Genomic DNA, 13,237 nt, shown 5'->3' on the forward strand with positions numbered 1-13,237 from the left:
ACCTTTACGTTAACTTTTAGTATGTTATATAATGACTAATTCTAACTAACTTTTCAACTGGCCTTCTTATTTCTTTTCTATAGTTTTTGAATTATTTGCCTTCTTCTTCTGACTCTTTCCAGCTTTCAAATGGGGGTCACTGACCCCATCTAACAAACAAATGCTCTGTAAGGCTACAAATGTATTGTTATTGTTACTTTCTATCTAGGCCTCTGCTATTCTCTTATTCAAATCAGTGCATGGTTGCTAGGGGAATTTGGACCTGGAAATTTGCTGAAATTCCAAACTGTAGAGCTGCTGAATAAAAAGCTAAATAAGTCAAAAACCACAAAAAATGAAAACCAATTGCAAATTGTCTCAGAATATCCCTCTGTACATCATACTAACAGTTCATTTAAAGGTAACAAACCCCTTTAACAACACAAATTCCAGCTGAGATGCTAAAAGCCTCTATATTAACCTTCCCCACATTAGGGTCAGAACCAGTCGCTGGACCAGAATCAGATGAAACAATGAGCTGATACGACCTGATCTAGTTGACATTATTAGTGAATTTGAGCTTCAGGTGGGACAATCAGAGGAAGGTGCCACCAGTTGTACCAACTCTAGACCCATTTCTCTTCCCAACACAAATCTTACACTTCAAGTTAAGACGACAGATTAGAAAAGCCACTTCCACAACTGACTCAAACTGTGGCTGTAGATAATGCAGATCAATTTGCCCCAGTCAAAAGCTCCAATCGGGTCACAGTTGAAGACAAAGGAGCAGGTAGACAGGGGGAGGGAGGACGGTATCTACTTATACCATTTTTATTGTTTAGGTTAAAGAGCTAAAAACTTGACTGGTCCACTCACCTCCCACATTGAGTGTCAGTGAGTCCATCCCGTTCCCTTTGGAGTTGGAGATGATGCACCTGTAGGTGCCGGTGTCTGACAGTTGCACCCGGCTGAGCTTTAGGGAGGCATTACCCACCATCACCTGACTGAGGAAGAGGGAGGTGCGACCCCTGAAGGCTGGGTTCTGATCCGTCAGCTCATTGTTCCCTTTCTGGTACTTGTGCACCAGCCCACTCATGCCCACCTTCTCCCACTTTATATCATTGTCCTGACTTGGATCTGGGGTGAAGGTGCATTTTAATATCACATCCTCCATCATCTTCTTGACTACGTAGCGCTCGGTGCTGACACTGATTTAATTCTAGAATTAAGCATTTCATTAAGTTAAGCCCACCCAGGCAGGCCCGGACTGGCAAACTGTGGGTTGTGGCAAATGCCAGAGGGGCTGCTATAAGGTCCCATAGAAAGTCACTATTTAGTGGGCTGGTTTGGGCCTCTATGTGGGCAAATTGGGCCTCTGTGTACCTGAAATGCCAGGGCCTATTTTAATTCTCAGTCCGGACCTGCACCCAGGTCTAGACTGGGAGTCAAAATAGTCCCTGGCATTACAAATAAATAGAGGCCCAAAAAGCAGCCCAATAAATAGTGAGTCTCTATGGCACCTTACAGCAGCCCCTCATTTCCCAAAACTCACAGACTGAACCCCACAATCAGGATCTATTACATTATCCAGCCAAGGACACTAAGGGGGGAATTCACAAAAGTGTCGGGAGCAAAAAAATGTCTTTAAAATGTCGTAGAAAGTGTCGTAGCAACAGCCGACAAATTCACAGAGCATTTCTCCGCCAATTTCCCGACATGTGCGACACTTTGAATTAGCGTCGTTAAAAGTGGGCGTGGTTTTTTCAGCGCCACTTTTCCCGACATTTTTATGAATTACTCGTAAACTCATTTTTTTACCGACAATGTTTCAGACACTTTAGACTCTCCAAAATGAAAATGTCGGTTAAATTGTCTTTTAAAAAGTCTTGGTAAATGTCGTTTGTACGATGAAAAGATAAACGAGATTTTAGAAAATTGTTGGACTTACGAGACATTCAGAGACGGAAACATCTGCTTTTGTGAATTTGCCATTCGTACGACATTTTACAAATTTGTCGACCGCCACTTCAGGGGTTACTTATTTTACCGACACTTTTGTGAATTCCCCCCTTAGAGAGTTCAGTCCAAAACTCAGGCTGGAGATTCTCATGTCAGTAACACAGGGGTGTTTCTTATGCAGATTTCACTCATTGAATATATTGTATCAAATGCCACAGGGACCTGAAAGTGTAGGGACTGACTGGCACCTTCCACCTAATGTGTCACCCCAATATCTGGTTTTATTCACCCCCCCCATGTTACCTTCTTCCCTCCTGCTGAGCCTTTTCTCCTCTCTCTCTCTCTCTCTCTCTCTCTCTCTCTCTCTCTCTCTCTCTCCATCTATCTATCTATCTATCTATCTATCTATCTATCTATCTATCTATCTATCTATCTATCCCTATATCTATCTATCTATCTATCTATTTATCTATCTATCTATCTATCTATCTATCTATCTATCTATCTATTTATCTATCTATCTATGTATCTATCCACCTCAGACCTGGCGAAGCGCAATAGAGTAGATAGGGATTGTTTCAAAAAAAGTCCATTTTTTTTCTAAGTCCCAAAAAACGCTGGCGTGTTTTCTACATGATGGCTGATAGGCTGAAAAAGATCGAAAATTTTTTGGGGCTCCCCTCCTTCCCCCCTACATTTCCTGACTCATGGCAACTTACCTAGACAGTGGGCACATGTGTAGGGCAAAATAAACATTTTTATTTGCTGATTTGAAGGTTTTCTAGGCATTTGTAGTGCAGATACGTGTTCCTCCATTGAAATTTGAATTTCGCGCCGTATGCAAATTAGCCTTCGCTAGCGTAACTTCGCTTTATATAGCGAATCAACGCTAGCGCAACTTCGCAACCTTACGCTACCCCTGTGCGCAACTTCGGATTTTAGTGAATTTGCGGAGTCCTGGCGAAACTACGCCTGGCGAAGTGCAGCGAAGTTGCGCCTGGCACAACTTCGCATCTTAGTGAATTTGCCCCAATCTCTCTCTCTCCCTTCTCTCTTTCTTCCTTCTCTCTCTCTCTCTTTTCTCCTTTCTCCCTTCTCTTTCTATCTTCTCTCTCCATTCAAATCAAATCAAATCAAATGAGCTTTATTGGCAGGACCAAATACATATTAAGCATTGCCAAAGCAGGTAAAGGGGTGAATTGGGTGGGGTTAGGGGGGGCAGTTTATGGGAATAGGGGAAAGTGGGGTCTCTCTCAGTCTATGACAGTCTCTTATATATTGTGCAGCTATTGTTACTGTCAGTGTCTCTTCTCCCAGTAGGAAGTGGAGTTTCCTCTCTTCTTTTATAGATGTGAAGTCTGGGATGTAAGGGGGGTTCTGTAGCCTTTCCAGATATGGGGCCAGTCTGTACTCTCTCCCGAGTGATTGGTCGAAAGTTTCTGGGACTCTCTCTCCCTTCTCTCCCTTCTCTCTCTTCTCTCTCTCCCTTCCCTCCTTTCTCTCCTCTCTCCCTTCTCTTTCTATCTTCTCTCTTTCTCCCTTCTCTTCTCTCTCCCTTCTCTCATCTCTCCCTTCTCTTTCTCCTTTCTCTCCTCTCTCTCTCCCTCACTCAATTCTCTCATTGTTATGAATTATATTTACCCAACAACTTCCCACCATTGCCCCAGCTCTGATGCGTCAGTAGAGGAGACCAATAAGAACCTAATGTTCTGGTCCTGAGTAAACCCAGAGCTGTCGACCCCCCATATTTTCCAGAAGGCTCCCAGAATAGTAATAGCACTTTTGGGGTAACAGGGTGAGATGAGGCACTGGGAGTCTTTTCCTTCACCCCCAGTTACAACAATCAGTAAATTGGGAGGTAAAAGAGGTTTCAGTATTTAGTTAAAAAAGTAACAAAAAACATGGGAATTTCTTCATTAAAACAATAGGCAAATCCTCAGCCCTAATTCTCTGCACAAACATGAAGCAGAAGAGCCTGTGTTACCCCAATATCATCCCCGGCAGTTTATCCAATGAATGACTCTGCCTAGAGTTGTACAGTCTGTTATCCACAAACCCCCCAAATCCTCCTCAGTTCAGGAAACCCCCAAATACACTGCCATTTAGTTTATAACTCACATTTCTGTTATTTTACCCAAGGGCAGAGCCTTGTAATGTCTTTTTCATCTCTATTTCAGTCTGTTGGATTTGCACTTGTTCGATTGGTCTCTTTGTACAGAATGAAAGTCCCAGACAACTTCATGGCCTTTAATACACATTCCTATGGCCTCACCATCAAATCTGAACATTGTTCTTCTTGTTTTAACTGTTTCCCCAATTTTCACTTTGTTCTTTTACTGAGAAAGAATAAGAATATCTGAGAGGTGAGACAGAAAATAACAATAAAAGAAGAAAAGGAAAGACAATCTGGGAGCAATGATATAAAATCTTCTGTATTTTATGCACTTCTATAATTATTAGAGGTGGAATTTGAATGACAGTTGTGTGTAAAACTGCCTTTGGGGGGAGAGATCACTATTTATAAATGACCAGAAATCCTGTCTCTCTATATGTCAGAATTACTCCAAAGTCATTTGTTTTGTTAGATTTAATCCCTCAAAAAGATATGTTAGATCTACGTACAGCTGGGACCCACATATTTATATAAGGGATGCACCGAATCCACTATTTTGGATTCGGCCGAACCCCCGAATCCTTTGCAAAAAGATTAGGCCAAATACCAAACAGAATCCAAATCCTAATGTGAATATGCAAATTAGAGGTGGGAAGGAAAAACATTTTTTACTTCCTAATTGCATATTCAGATTCTGTTTGGCCAGGCAGAAGGATTCGGCCGAATTCGAATCATGCTCAAAAAGGCCAAATCCCAAATCCCAAACCGAATCCTGGATTCGGTGCATCCCTAATTTATATAGGATCCAATGAAAAATCACTGGCATTTGCCATATTATGGTTTAAAGAACTCCAACCAAAAAGGATGTTTTGCCTAATGAAGATTTCATTCTAACTTCCCAATATGCATTCATTCCTCATTCTCTGCACTGCTGCCTCTGACTCCTGATACAACTTCCCAATATCCATTCATTCCTCATTCTCACTGGGTTTATAGTTCTGTGTAACTGTCATTGTGTCTGTCCCTTTCTCTTCTCTGCACTGCTGCTTCTGACTCCTGATACAACTTCCCAATATCCATTCATTCCTCATTCTCACTGGGTTTATAGTTCTGTGTAACTGTCATTGTGTCTGTCCCTTTCTCTTCTCTGCACTGCTGCTTCTGACTCCTGATACAACTTCCCAATATCCATTCATTCCTCATTCTCACTGGGTTTATAGTTCTGTGTAACTGTCATTGTGTCTGTCCCTTTCTCTGCACTGCTGCTTCTGACTCCTGATACAACTTCCCAATATCCATTCATTCCTCATTCTCACTGGGTTTATAGTTCTGTGTAACTGTCATTGTGTCTGTCCCTTTCTCTTCTCTGCACTGCTGCTTCTGACTCCTGATACAACTTCCCAATATCCATTCATTCCTCATTCTCACTGGGTTTATAGTTCTGTGTAACTGTCATTGTGTCTGTCCCTTTCTCTTCTCTGCACTGCTGCTTCTGACTCCTGATACAACTTCCCAATACCCATTCATTCCTCATTCTCACTGGGTTTATAGTTCTGTGTAACTGTCATTGTGTCTGTCCCTTTCTCTGCACTGCTGCCTCTGACTCCTGATACAACTTCCCAATATCCATTCATTCCTCATTCTCTGCACTGCTGCCCCTGACTCCTGATACAACTTCCCAATATCCATTCATTCCTCATTCTCACTGGGTTTATAGTTCTGTGTAACTGTCATTGTGTCTGTCCCTTTCTCTTCTCTGCACTGCTGCTTCTGACTCCTGATACAACTTCCCAATATCCATTCATTCCTCATTCTCACTGGGTTTATAGTTCTGTGTAACTGTCATTGTGATTGTCCCTTTCTCTGCACTGCTGCCTCTGACTCCTGATACAACTTCCCAATATCCATTCATTCCTCATTCTCACTGGGTTTATAGTTCTGTGTAACTGTCATTGTGTCTGTCCCTTTCTCTGCACTGCTGCTTCTGACTCCTGATACAACTTCCCAATATCCATTCATTCCTCATTCTCACTGGGTTTATAGTTCTGTGTAACTGTCATTGTGTCTGTCCCTTTCTCTTCTCTGCACTGCTGCCTCTGACTCCTGATACAACTTCCCAATATCCATTCATTCCTCATTCTCACTGGGTTTATAGTTCTGTGTAACTGTCATTGTGTCTGTCCCTTTCTCTTCTCTGCACTGCTGCTTCTGACTCCTGATACAACTTCCCAATATCCATTCATTCCTCATTCTCACTGGGTTTATAGTTCTGTGTAACTGTCATTGTGTCTGTCCCTTTCTCTTCTCTGCACTGCTGCCTCTGACTCCTGATACAACTTCCCAATATCCATTCATTCCTCATTCTCACTGGGTTTATAGTTCTGTGTAACTGTCATTGTGTCTGTCCCTTTCTCTTCTCTGCACTGCTGCTTCTGACTCCTGATACAACTTCCCAATATCCATTCATTCCTCATTCTCACTGGGTTTATAGTTCTGTGTAACTGTCATTGTGTCTGTCCCTTTCTCTTCTCTGCACTGCTGCCTCTGACTCCTGATACAACTTCCCAATATCCATTCATTCCTCATTCTCACTGGGTTTATAGTTCTGTGTAACTGTCATTGTGTCTGTCCCTTTCTCTTCTCTGCACTGCTGCTTCTGACTCCTGATACAACTTCCCAATATCCATTCATTCCTCATTCTCACTGGGTTTATAGTTCTGTGTAACTGTCATTGTGTCTGTCCCTTTCTCTTCTCTGCACTGCTGCTTCTGACTCCTGATACAACTTCCCAATATCCATTCATTCCTCATTCTCACTGGGTTTATAGTTCTGTGTAACTGTCATTGTGTCTGTCCCTTTCTCTTCTCTGCACTGCTGCCTCTGACTCCTGATACAACTTCCCAATATCCATTCATTCCTCATTCTCACTGGGTTTATAGTTCTGTGTAACTGTCATTGTGTCTGTCCCTTTCTCTTCTCTGCACTGCTGCTTCTGACTCCTGATACAACTTCCCAATATCCATTCATTCCTCATTCTCACTGGGTTTATAGTTCTGTGTAACTGTCATTGTGATTGTCCCTTTCTCTGCACTGCTGCCTCTGACTCCTGATACAACTTCCCAATATCCATTCATTCCTCATTCTCACTGGGTTTATAGTTCTGTGTAACTGTCATTGTGTCTGTCCCTTTCTCTTCTCTGCACTGCTGCCTCTGACTCCTGATACAACTTCCCAATATCCATTCATTCCTCATTCTCACTGGGTTTATAGTTCTGTGTAACTGTCATTGTGTCTGTCCCTTTCTCTTCTCTGCACTGCTGCTTCTGACTCCTGATACAACTTCCCAATATCCATTCATTCCTCATTCTCACTGGGTTTATAGTTCTGTGTAACTGTCATTGTGTCTGTCCCTTTCTCTTCTCTGCACTGCTGCTTCTGACTCCTGATACAACTTCCCAATATCCATTCATTCCTCATTCTCACTGGGTTTATAGTTCTTTGTCACCATCATTGTGTCTGTCTGTCCCTGTCTGTGTGGCCTTTCATATTTTCTGCACTGCTAGTTCTGACTCCTAAAACAACGTAATAGAAACCAGGTGATTGAGAAGCCTGGAAGTAAAGTGACACTTGCTACATTGTTTGAGGAGTCAGACACAGGGAACAGATAGGTCAGTAGTAATTAATTACTATTACATCACAATTACATAATCAGTTTTTGGGTGCAGTTCCAATATGAAGAAAATGACAAGATCAGACGAGAGAACAACATGAAATCGTCAACATGAAACTAGAAGAACAGGTCTTGTTATAGTTACACCTCGCTGGCAGTGGGAGTGGTCTATCCCTGCACTCCTCCCACTAATCACTCCCCTGCAAATCAGGAACAATACAGCAGATGGGAATAAAACGGTTAAAGAACTACAACTCCCAGAGCCCCCTTGACAAAACTGCTGCTGAAGTTCTGAAAGAGTTGATTCTTGGGAAGGAGTCACTATGCTGCTTTCTGGGGCTATTTACTGTAGGAACATGAGCTGGATCTGTTATCCAGAAGCCCCATACCCAGAAACTCAACTCAGTAGATTCCAAAATAAGGAAAAAAATGTTATGTGTAAGTTTGCAGTCCCCAAGCATTCTGGATAACAGATCCCATTCCTGCTGTACCAGACGTCTCCACTGGCTCCACTGCTAGTGATAGTGATCCTGCTCATTGCTCTGTCTGTAGGAATAACAGTCACTGCAGGTAAGTAAAGTGCCATTAAAGGGGAAGCAAACCCCAAAAAAAAGACAACAGAAAAAGGCAGACAGATAGATGCTGCTTTCCATGGCAATTGGTGCTACTGTGACAACCCATGGGCCCATATTAGGTGTCAACTAGGCCCTTCCAGAATGAGTTGGTGAATTCTCGGCCCCAAACCATCCACCCAACCAGATATCTTCCAGGCTGACCTAAAACCCCACAGAATGAGCCCAGCATTGAATGTAGTTCCCTCCAACTTCCGGTGCTCCTAGCCTTGATGTGACAGTTGCTACTGTAGCACCAGAATAGTCTTCGTCCATGGGTAGGGTTGCTGTAGAGAGTCTGGCTGAGGCCCCGGCTGGTTTTAGACTTTAGACCCATGAACCAGTTTTATAGAAGCCTGACACAGGTTCCTGGCAGTTTCTCTGGATTTTGCACCCTCCATTATGTTTAAGAAGATGGAACCTATGTAGGTAATGTGCAGAGTTAAGTTCCCCAACATTAAAGGGTGTCCTTGAGATGAAGCCTAAGCTCGGAGGGTGGGAGGGTCCCGAGGGTGGGAGGGTCCCGAGGGTCCCTATTGGCCCCGGGGTAGGAGGGTCCCTATTGGCCCCGGGGTAGTACAGTATGTTAGTTCCTTAGCGTATAAAATGGGGCTCCAGGGTGGGTGGCTGTGCTGGAGCGCAGGGCTGGAACTATGGGCAGCCAACAGAGGCATCTGTCTTGGGTGCAATTGCATGGGGTGCAATGTGTTTTGGGGAGCAGAGAGTGGTGGGGGCTGTAGGGGTGACACACAGATCAAGTGTCACGGGTTGATGTGCAGATCCAAGTGCTGAAGGTGAGGAGCAGAGAGGGTGGAGGAGCAGAGAGGGTGGAGGAGCAGAAAGGGTGCTATACAAGAAGAGCTTTTGGGGCTCATACTACTTGGCCCAGTTCCGCTGGAGAGTCTGAGATACTCGGTGCCTTGGGGAAACAGGGGGTACAGGGATTGAGGATTGGATAGAGATTGACTAGATTATCTTGCAGAACTCTCTGTGGGTATTACATACATAGGGACAGACAGTAAGAGAACTTCTTTGCTCCCCCAGTGACAAGACCTGACCAATGAGACACCAACCTTGGCATCAAGTTTAATTCCAAATGTTTCATTCACCCCCAATCCCTGATCCCAACTTACCTCTCAATAACAGTTAGAGAATTGTTTGATTCAGTTGCATAAAGTAAAGCTTTATAAGGAATTAAAGACGGATGCAGTAAATATGGCAGAGCATGCTGGGAAAATCACAATTGTCCTTTTGCCATAATTATTTTTATGCTGCGTCTGCCAGAGTTTGTGGGTTCTTGGGGTTTCACCTCAAGAATCTCCTTGATGAGTTTATTTTAAATAAATCCAATAAAGTTTGACCATTTAGGGGGGAATTCACAAAAGTGTCAGTAAAATAAGTAACCCCTGAAGTGGCGGTCGACAAATTTGTAAAATGTCGTATGAATGGCAAATTCACAAAGGCAGATGTTACCGTCTCTGAATGTCTCGTAAGTCCGACAATTTTCTAAAATCTCGTTTATCTTTTCATCGTACAAACGACATTTACCAAGACTTTTCAAAAGACAATTTGACCGACATTTTCATTTGGGAGAGCCTAAAGTGTCTGAAACATTGTCGGTAAAAAAAATGAGTTTACGAGTAATTCATAAAAATGTCGGGAAAAGTGGCGCTGAAAAAAACCACGCCCACTTTTAACGACACTAATTCAAAGTGTCGCACATGTCGGGAAATTGGCGGAGAAATGCTCGGTGAATTTGTCGGCTGTTGTTACGACACTTTCTACGACATTTTAAAGACATTTTTTCGTTCCCGACACATTTGTGAATTCCCCCAATGTGTCTATGGGCCTGAGTCAGCTCATTGCTTTGCCAAGTAAATATTCACACTCACCCTCACACACTCACCCTTGCACTCACATTTGCACACTGACACCATTGTATCCAAACACTGCTGGGGACTGGGGAATTTCCTTACATGGAAAATATGTGTTAGTTCCCCTTTAAAACAGCCCCAGTGTTGGTGTGAGGGGCTCCTATGGGCGACTCTGAATTCTTTTTCTTCAATGACACCAGCCCCCCCCCCCCCAGACAGACAGATGTAGGATTGTCAGCAGGACGTGTTTATTGGGAGCAGCAGCTTCAGCCTCAAAGAAATTCCCTTTTTCTCCCTCAAACTGATCTCTGCCATAAAGTGAGACAGGACTGCTGTGCTCTTGGTTCAGAGGAAGAAGAGACAGACATGCTGCCCAGGGAAAAAAATGACACTCCCACAACCTAAATGGGAAGTGAAGGGGGGTCACATCTAGGATCAAATATGAGATTTTGAAGCCCCCAGCTTCTCCGGCTTTTCCCAGTCACTTCTCTTTTTTTTAATTTTATAATAAAGGTGATTCGGACAAAAACAGGGGAACACACTGAGTAGCAAATCTCTAGGGGAGTCTCATTATGTGGAGACAATTATATTGTAGTGCGGTTGGTCTTCATTTTATGGGTTTTGAATTCTTATAGAAATGTAGTTTTGTACATATGGAGTAAAAAAACCTTTGTGGTTACTATGTTTAGTCCCCATAGCAACCAGGTAGCAGTTTGTATGTCAGTAATGAGTGGCAGATGCCCTGCAGAGCAATAATAATACATTTAGCCTTGCACCAGTCTGCTGTATGGTTGCTGGGAACACTGACCCTAGCAACCAGTGAACAGTTGCTACAAGGGGTAAAGGGCACTAGTGTTACTTGTTACGTGTTACTTAGTAATTGCAGGTAAAAGTTGCTGTTCTGTGTCAGTCAGTAACAATGTTACAGGGCAACCCTTGTGAAATAAAAAATAACAAAAGTGGTGTAAAGGTGATACATTTATTGACTAACTAATAGAATCCTAACTAATAGAATCCTAACTAATATAATCCTAACTAATAGAATCCTAACTAATATAATCATAACTAATAGAATCTTAACTAATAGAATCCTAACTAATAGAATCCTAACTAATAGAATCATAACTAATATAATCATAACTAATAGAATCTTAACTAATAGAATCATAACTAATAGAATCATAACTAATAGAATCCTAACTAATATAAACATAACTAATAGAATCTTAACTAATAGAATCCTAACTAATATAAACATAACTAATAGAATCCTAACTAATAGAATCATAACTAATAGAATCATAACTAATAGAATCATAACTAATAGAATCCTAACTAATATAAACATAACTAATAGAATCTTAACTAATAGAATCCTAACTAATATAAACATAACTAATAGAATCCTAACTAATAGAATCCTAACTAATAGAATCATAACTAATAGAATCATAACTAATAGAATCCTAACTAATATAAACATAACTAATAGAATCTTAACTAATAGAATCCTAACTAATATAAACATAACTAATAGAATCTTAACTAATAGAATCATAACTAATAGAATCATAACTAATAGAATCCTAACTAATATAAACATAACTAATAGAATCTTAACTAATAGAATCCTAACTAATAGAATCCTAACTAATATAAACATAACTAATAGAATCCTAACTAATAGAATCCTAACTAATAGAATCATAACTAATAGAATCTTAACTAATAGAATCCTAACTAATATAATCATAACTAATATAATCATAACTAATAGAACCTTAACTAATAGAATCCTAACTAATAGAATCATATTAGTTATGATTCTATTAGTTATGGTTATATTAGTTATGATTCTATTAGTTATAATTATATTAGTTATAATTATATTAGTTATATTAGTTATGATTCTATTAGTTATAATTATATTAGTTATAATTATATTAGTTATATTAGTTATGATTCTATTAGTTATGATTCTATTAGTTATATTAGTTATGATTCTATTAGTTATGATTCTATTAGTTATAATTATATTAGTTATAATTATATTACTTATAATTCTATTAGTTATATTAGTTATGATTCTATAAGTTATGATTCTATTAGTTATATTAGTTATGATTCTATTAGTTATGATTCTATTAGTTATATTAGCTATGATTCTATTAGTTATGATTATATTAGTTATAATTATAATAGTTATAATTATATTAGTTATAATTCTATTAGTTATATTAGTTATGATTCTATTAGTTATGATTCTATTAGTTATATTAGTTATGATTATATTAGTTATTATATATTAGTTATGATTCTATTAGTTAGGATTCTATTAGTTAGGATTCTATTAGTTATGTTTATATTAGTTAGGATTCTATTAGTTATGATTCTATTAGTTATGATTCTATTAGTTATATTAGTTATGATTATATTAGTTATTATTATATTAGTTATGATTCTATTAGTTAGGATTCTATTAGTTAAGATTCTATTAGTTATGTTTATATTAGTTAGGATTCTATTAGTTATGATTCTATTAGTTATGATTCTATTAGTTATATTAGTTATGATTATATTAGTTATGATTATATTAGTTATTATTATATTAGTTATGATTATATTAGTTATGATTCTATTAGTTATGATTCTATTAATTATGATTCTATTAGTTATGATTCTATTAGTTAGCCCATAAATGTAGCAGCTTTATATTACTTTTGTTATTTTTTATTTCATTCTCCCGTGAGTTTGTTACTTAGGGGCACATTTATTATGGGTCGAATATCGAAGTTAAATCCTTCGACTTCGAATATTGAAGTCGAAGGATTTACCGTAATTCATTTGTTAAAAATCGTTTGTTCGATCGAACGATTAAATCCTTCGAATCGAACGATTCAAAGGATTTTAATCCATCGATTTTCCTTTGATCAAAAAAAAGAAAAACTAGGAAAGAGACAGTACTTCAAATATCGAATGGTTGAATAGACGAACGATTTTTAGTTCAAATCGTTCGATTCGAAATCGTAGT

This window comes from Xenopus laevis, chromosome 2L, assembly GCF_017654675.1.
Source record: "Xenopus laevis strain J_2021 chromosome 2L, Xenopus_laevis_v10.1, whole genome shotgun sequence".
NCBI classification, from domain to species: domain Eukaryota; kingdom Metazoa; phylum Chordata; class Amphibia; order Anura; family Pipidae; genus Xenopus; species Xenopus laevis.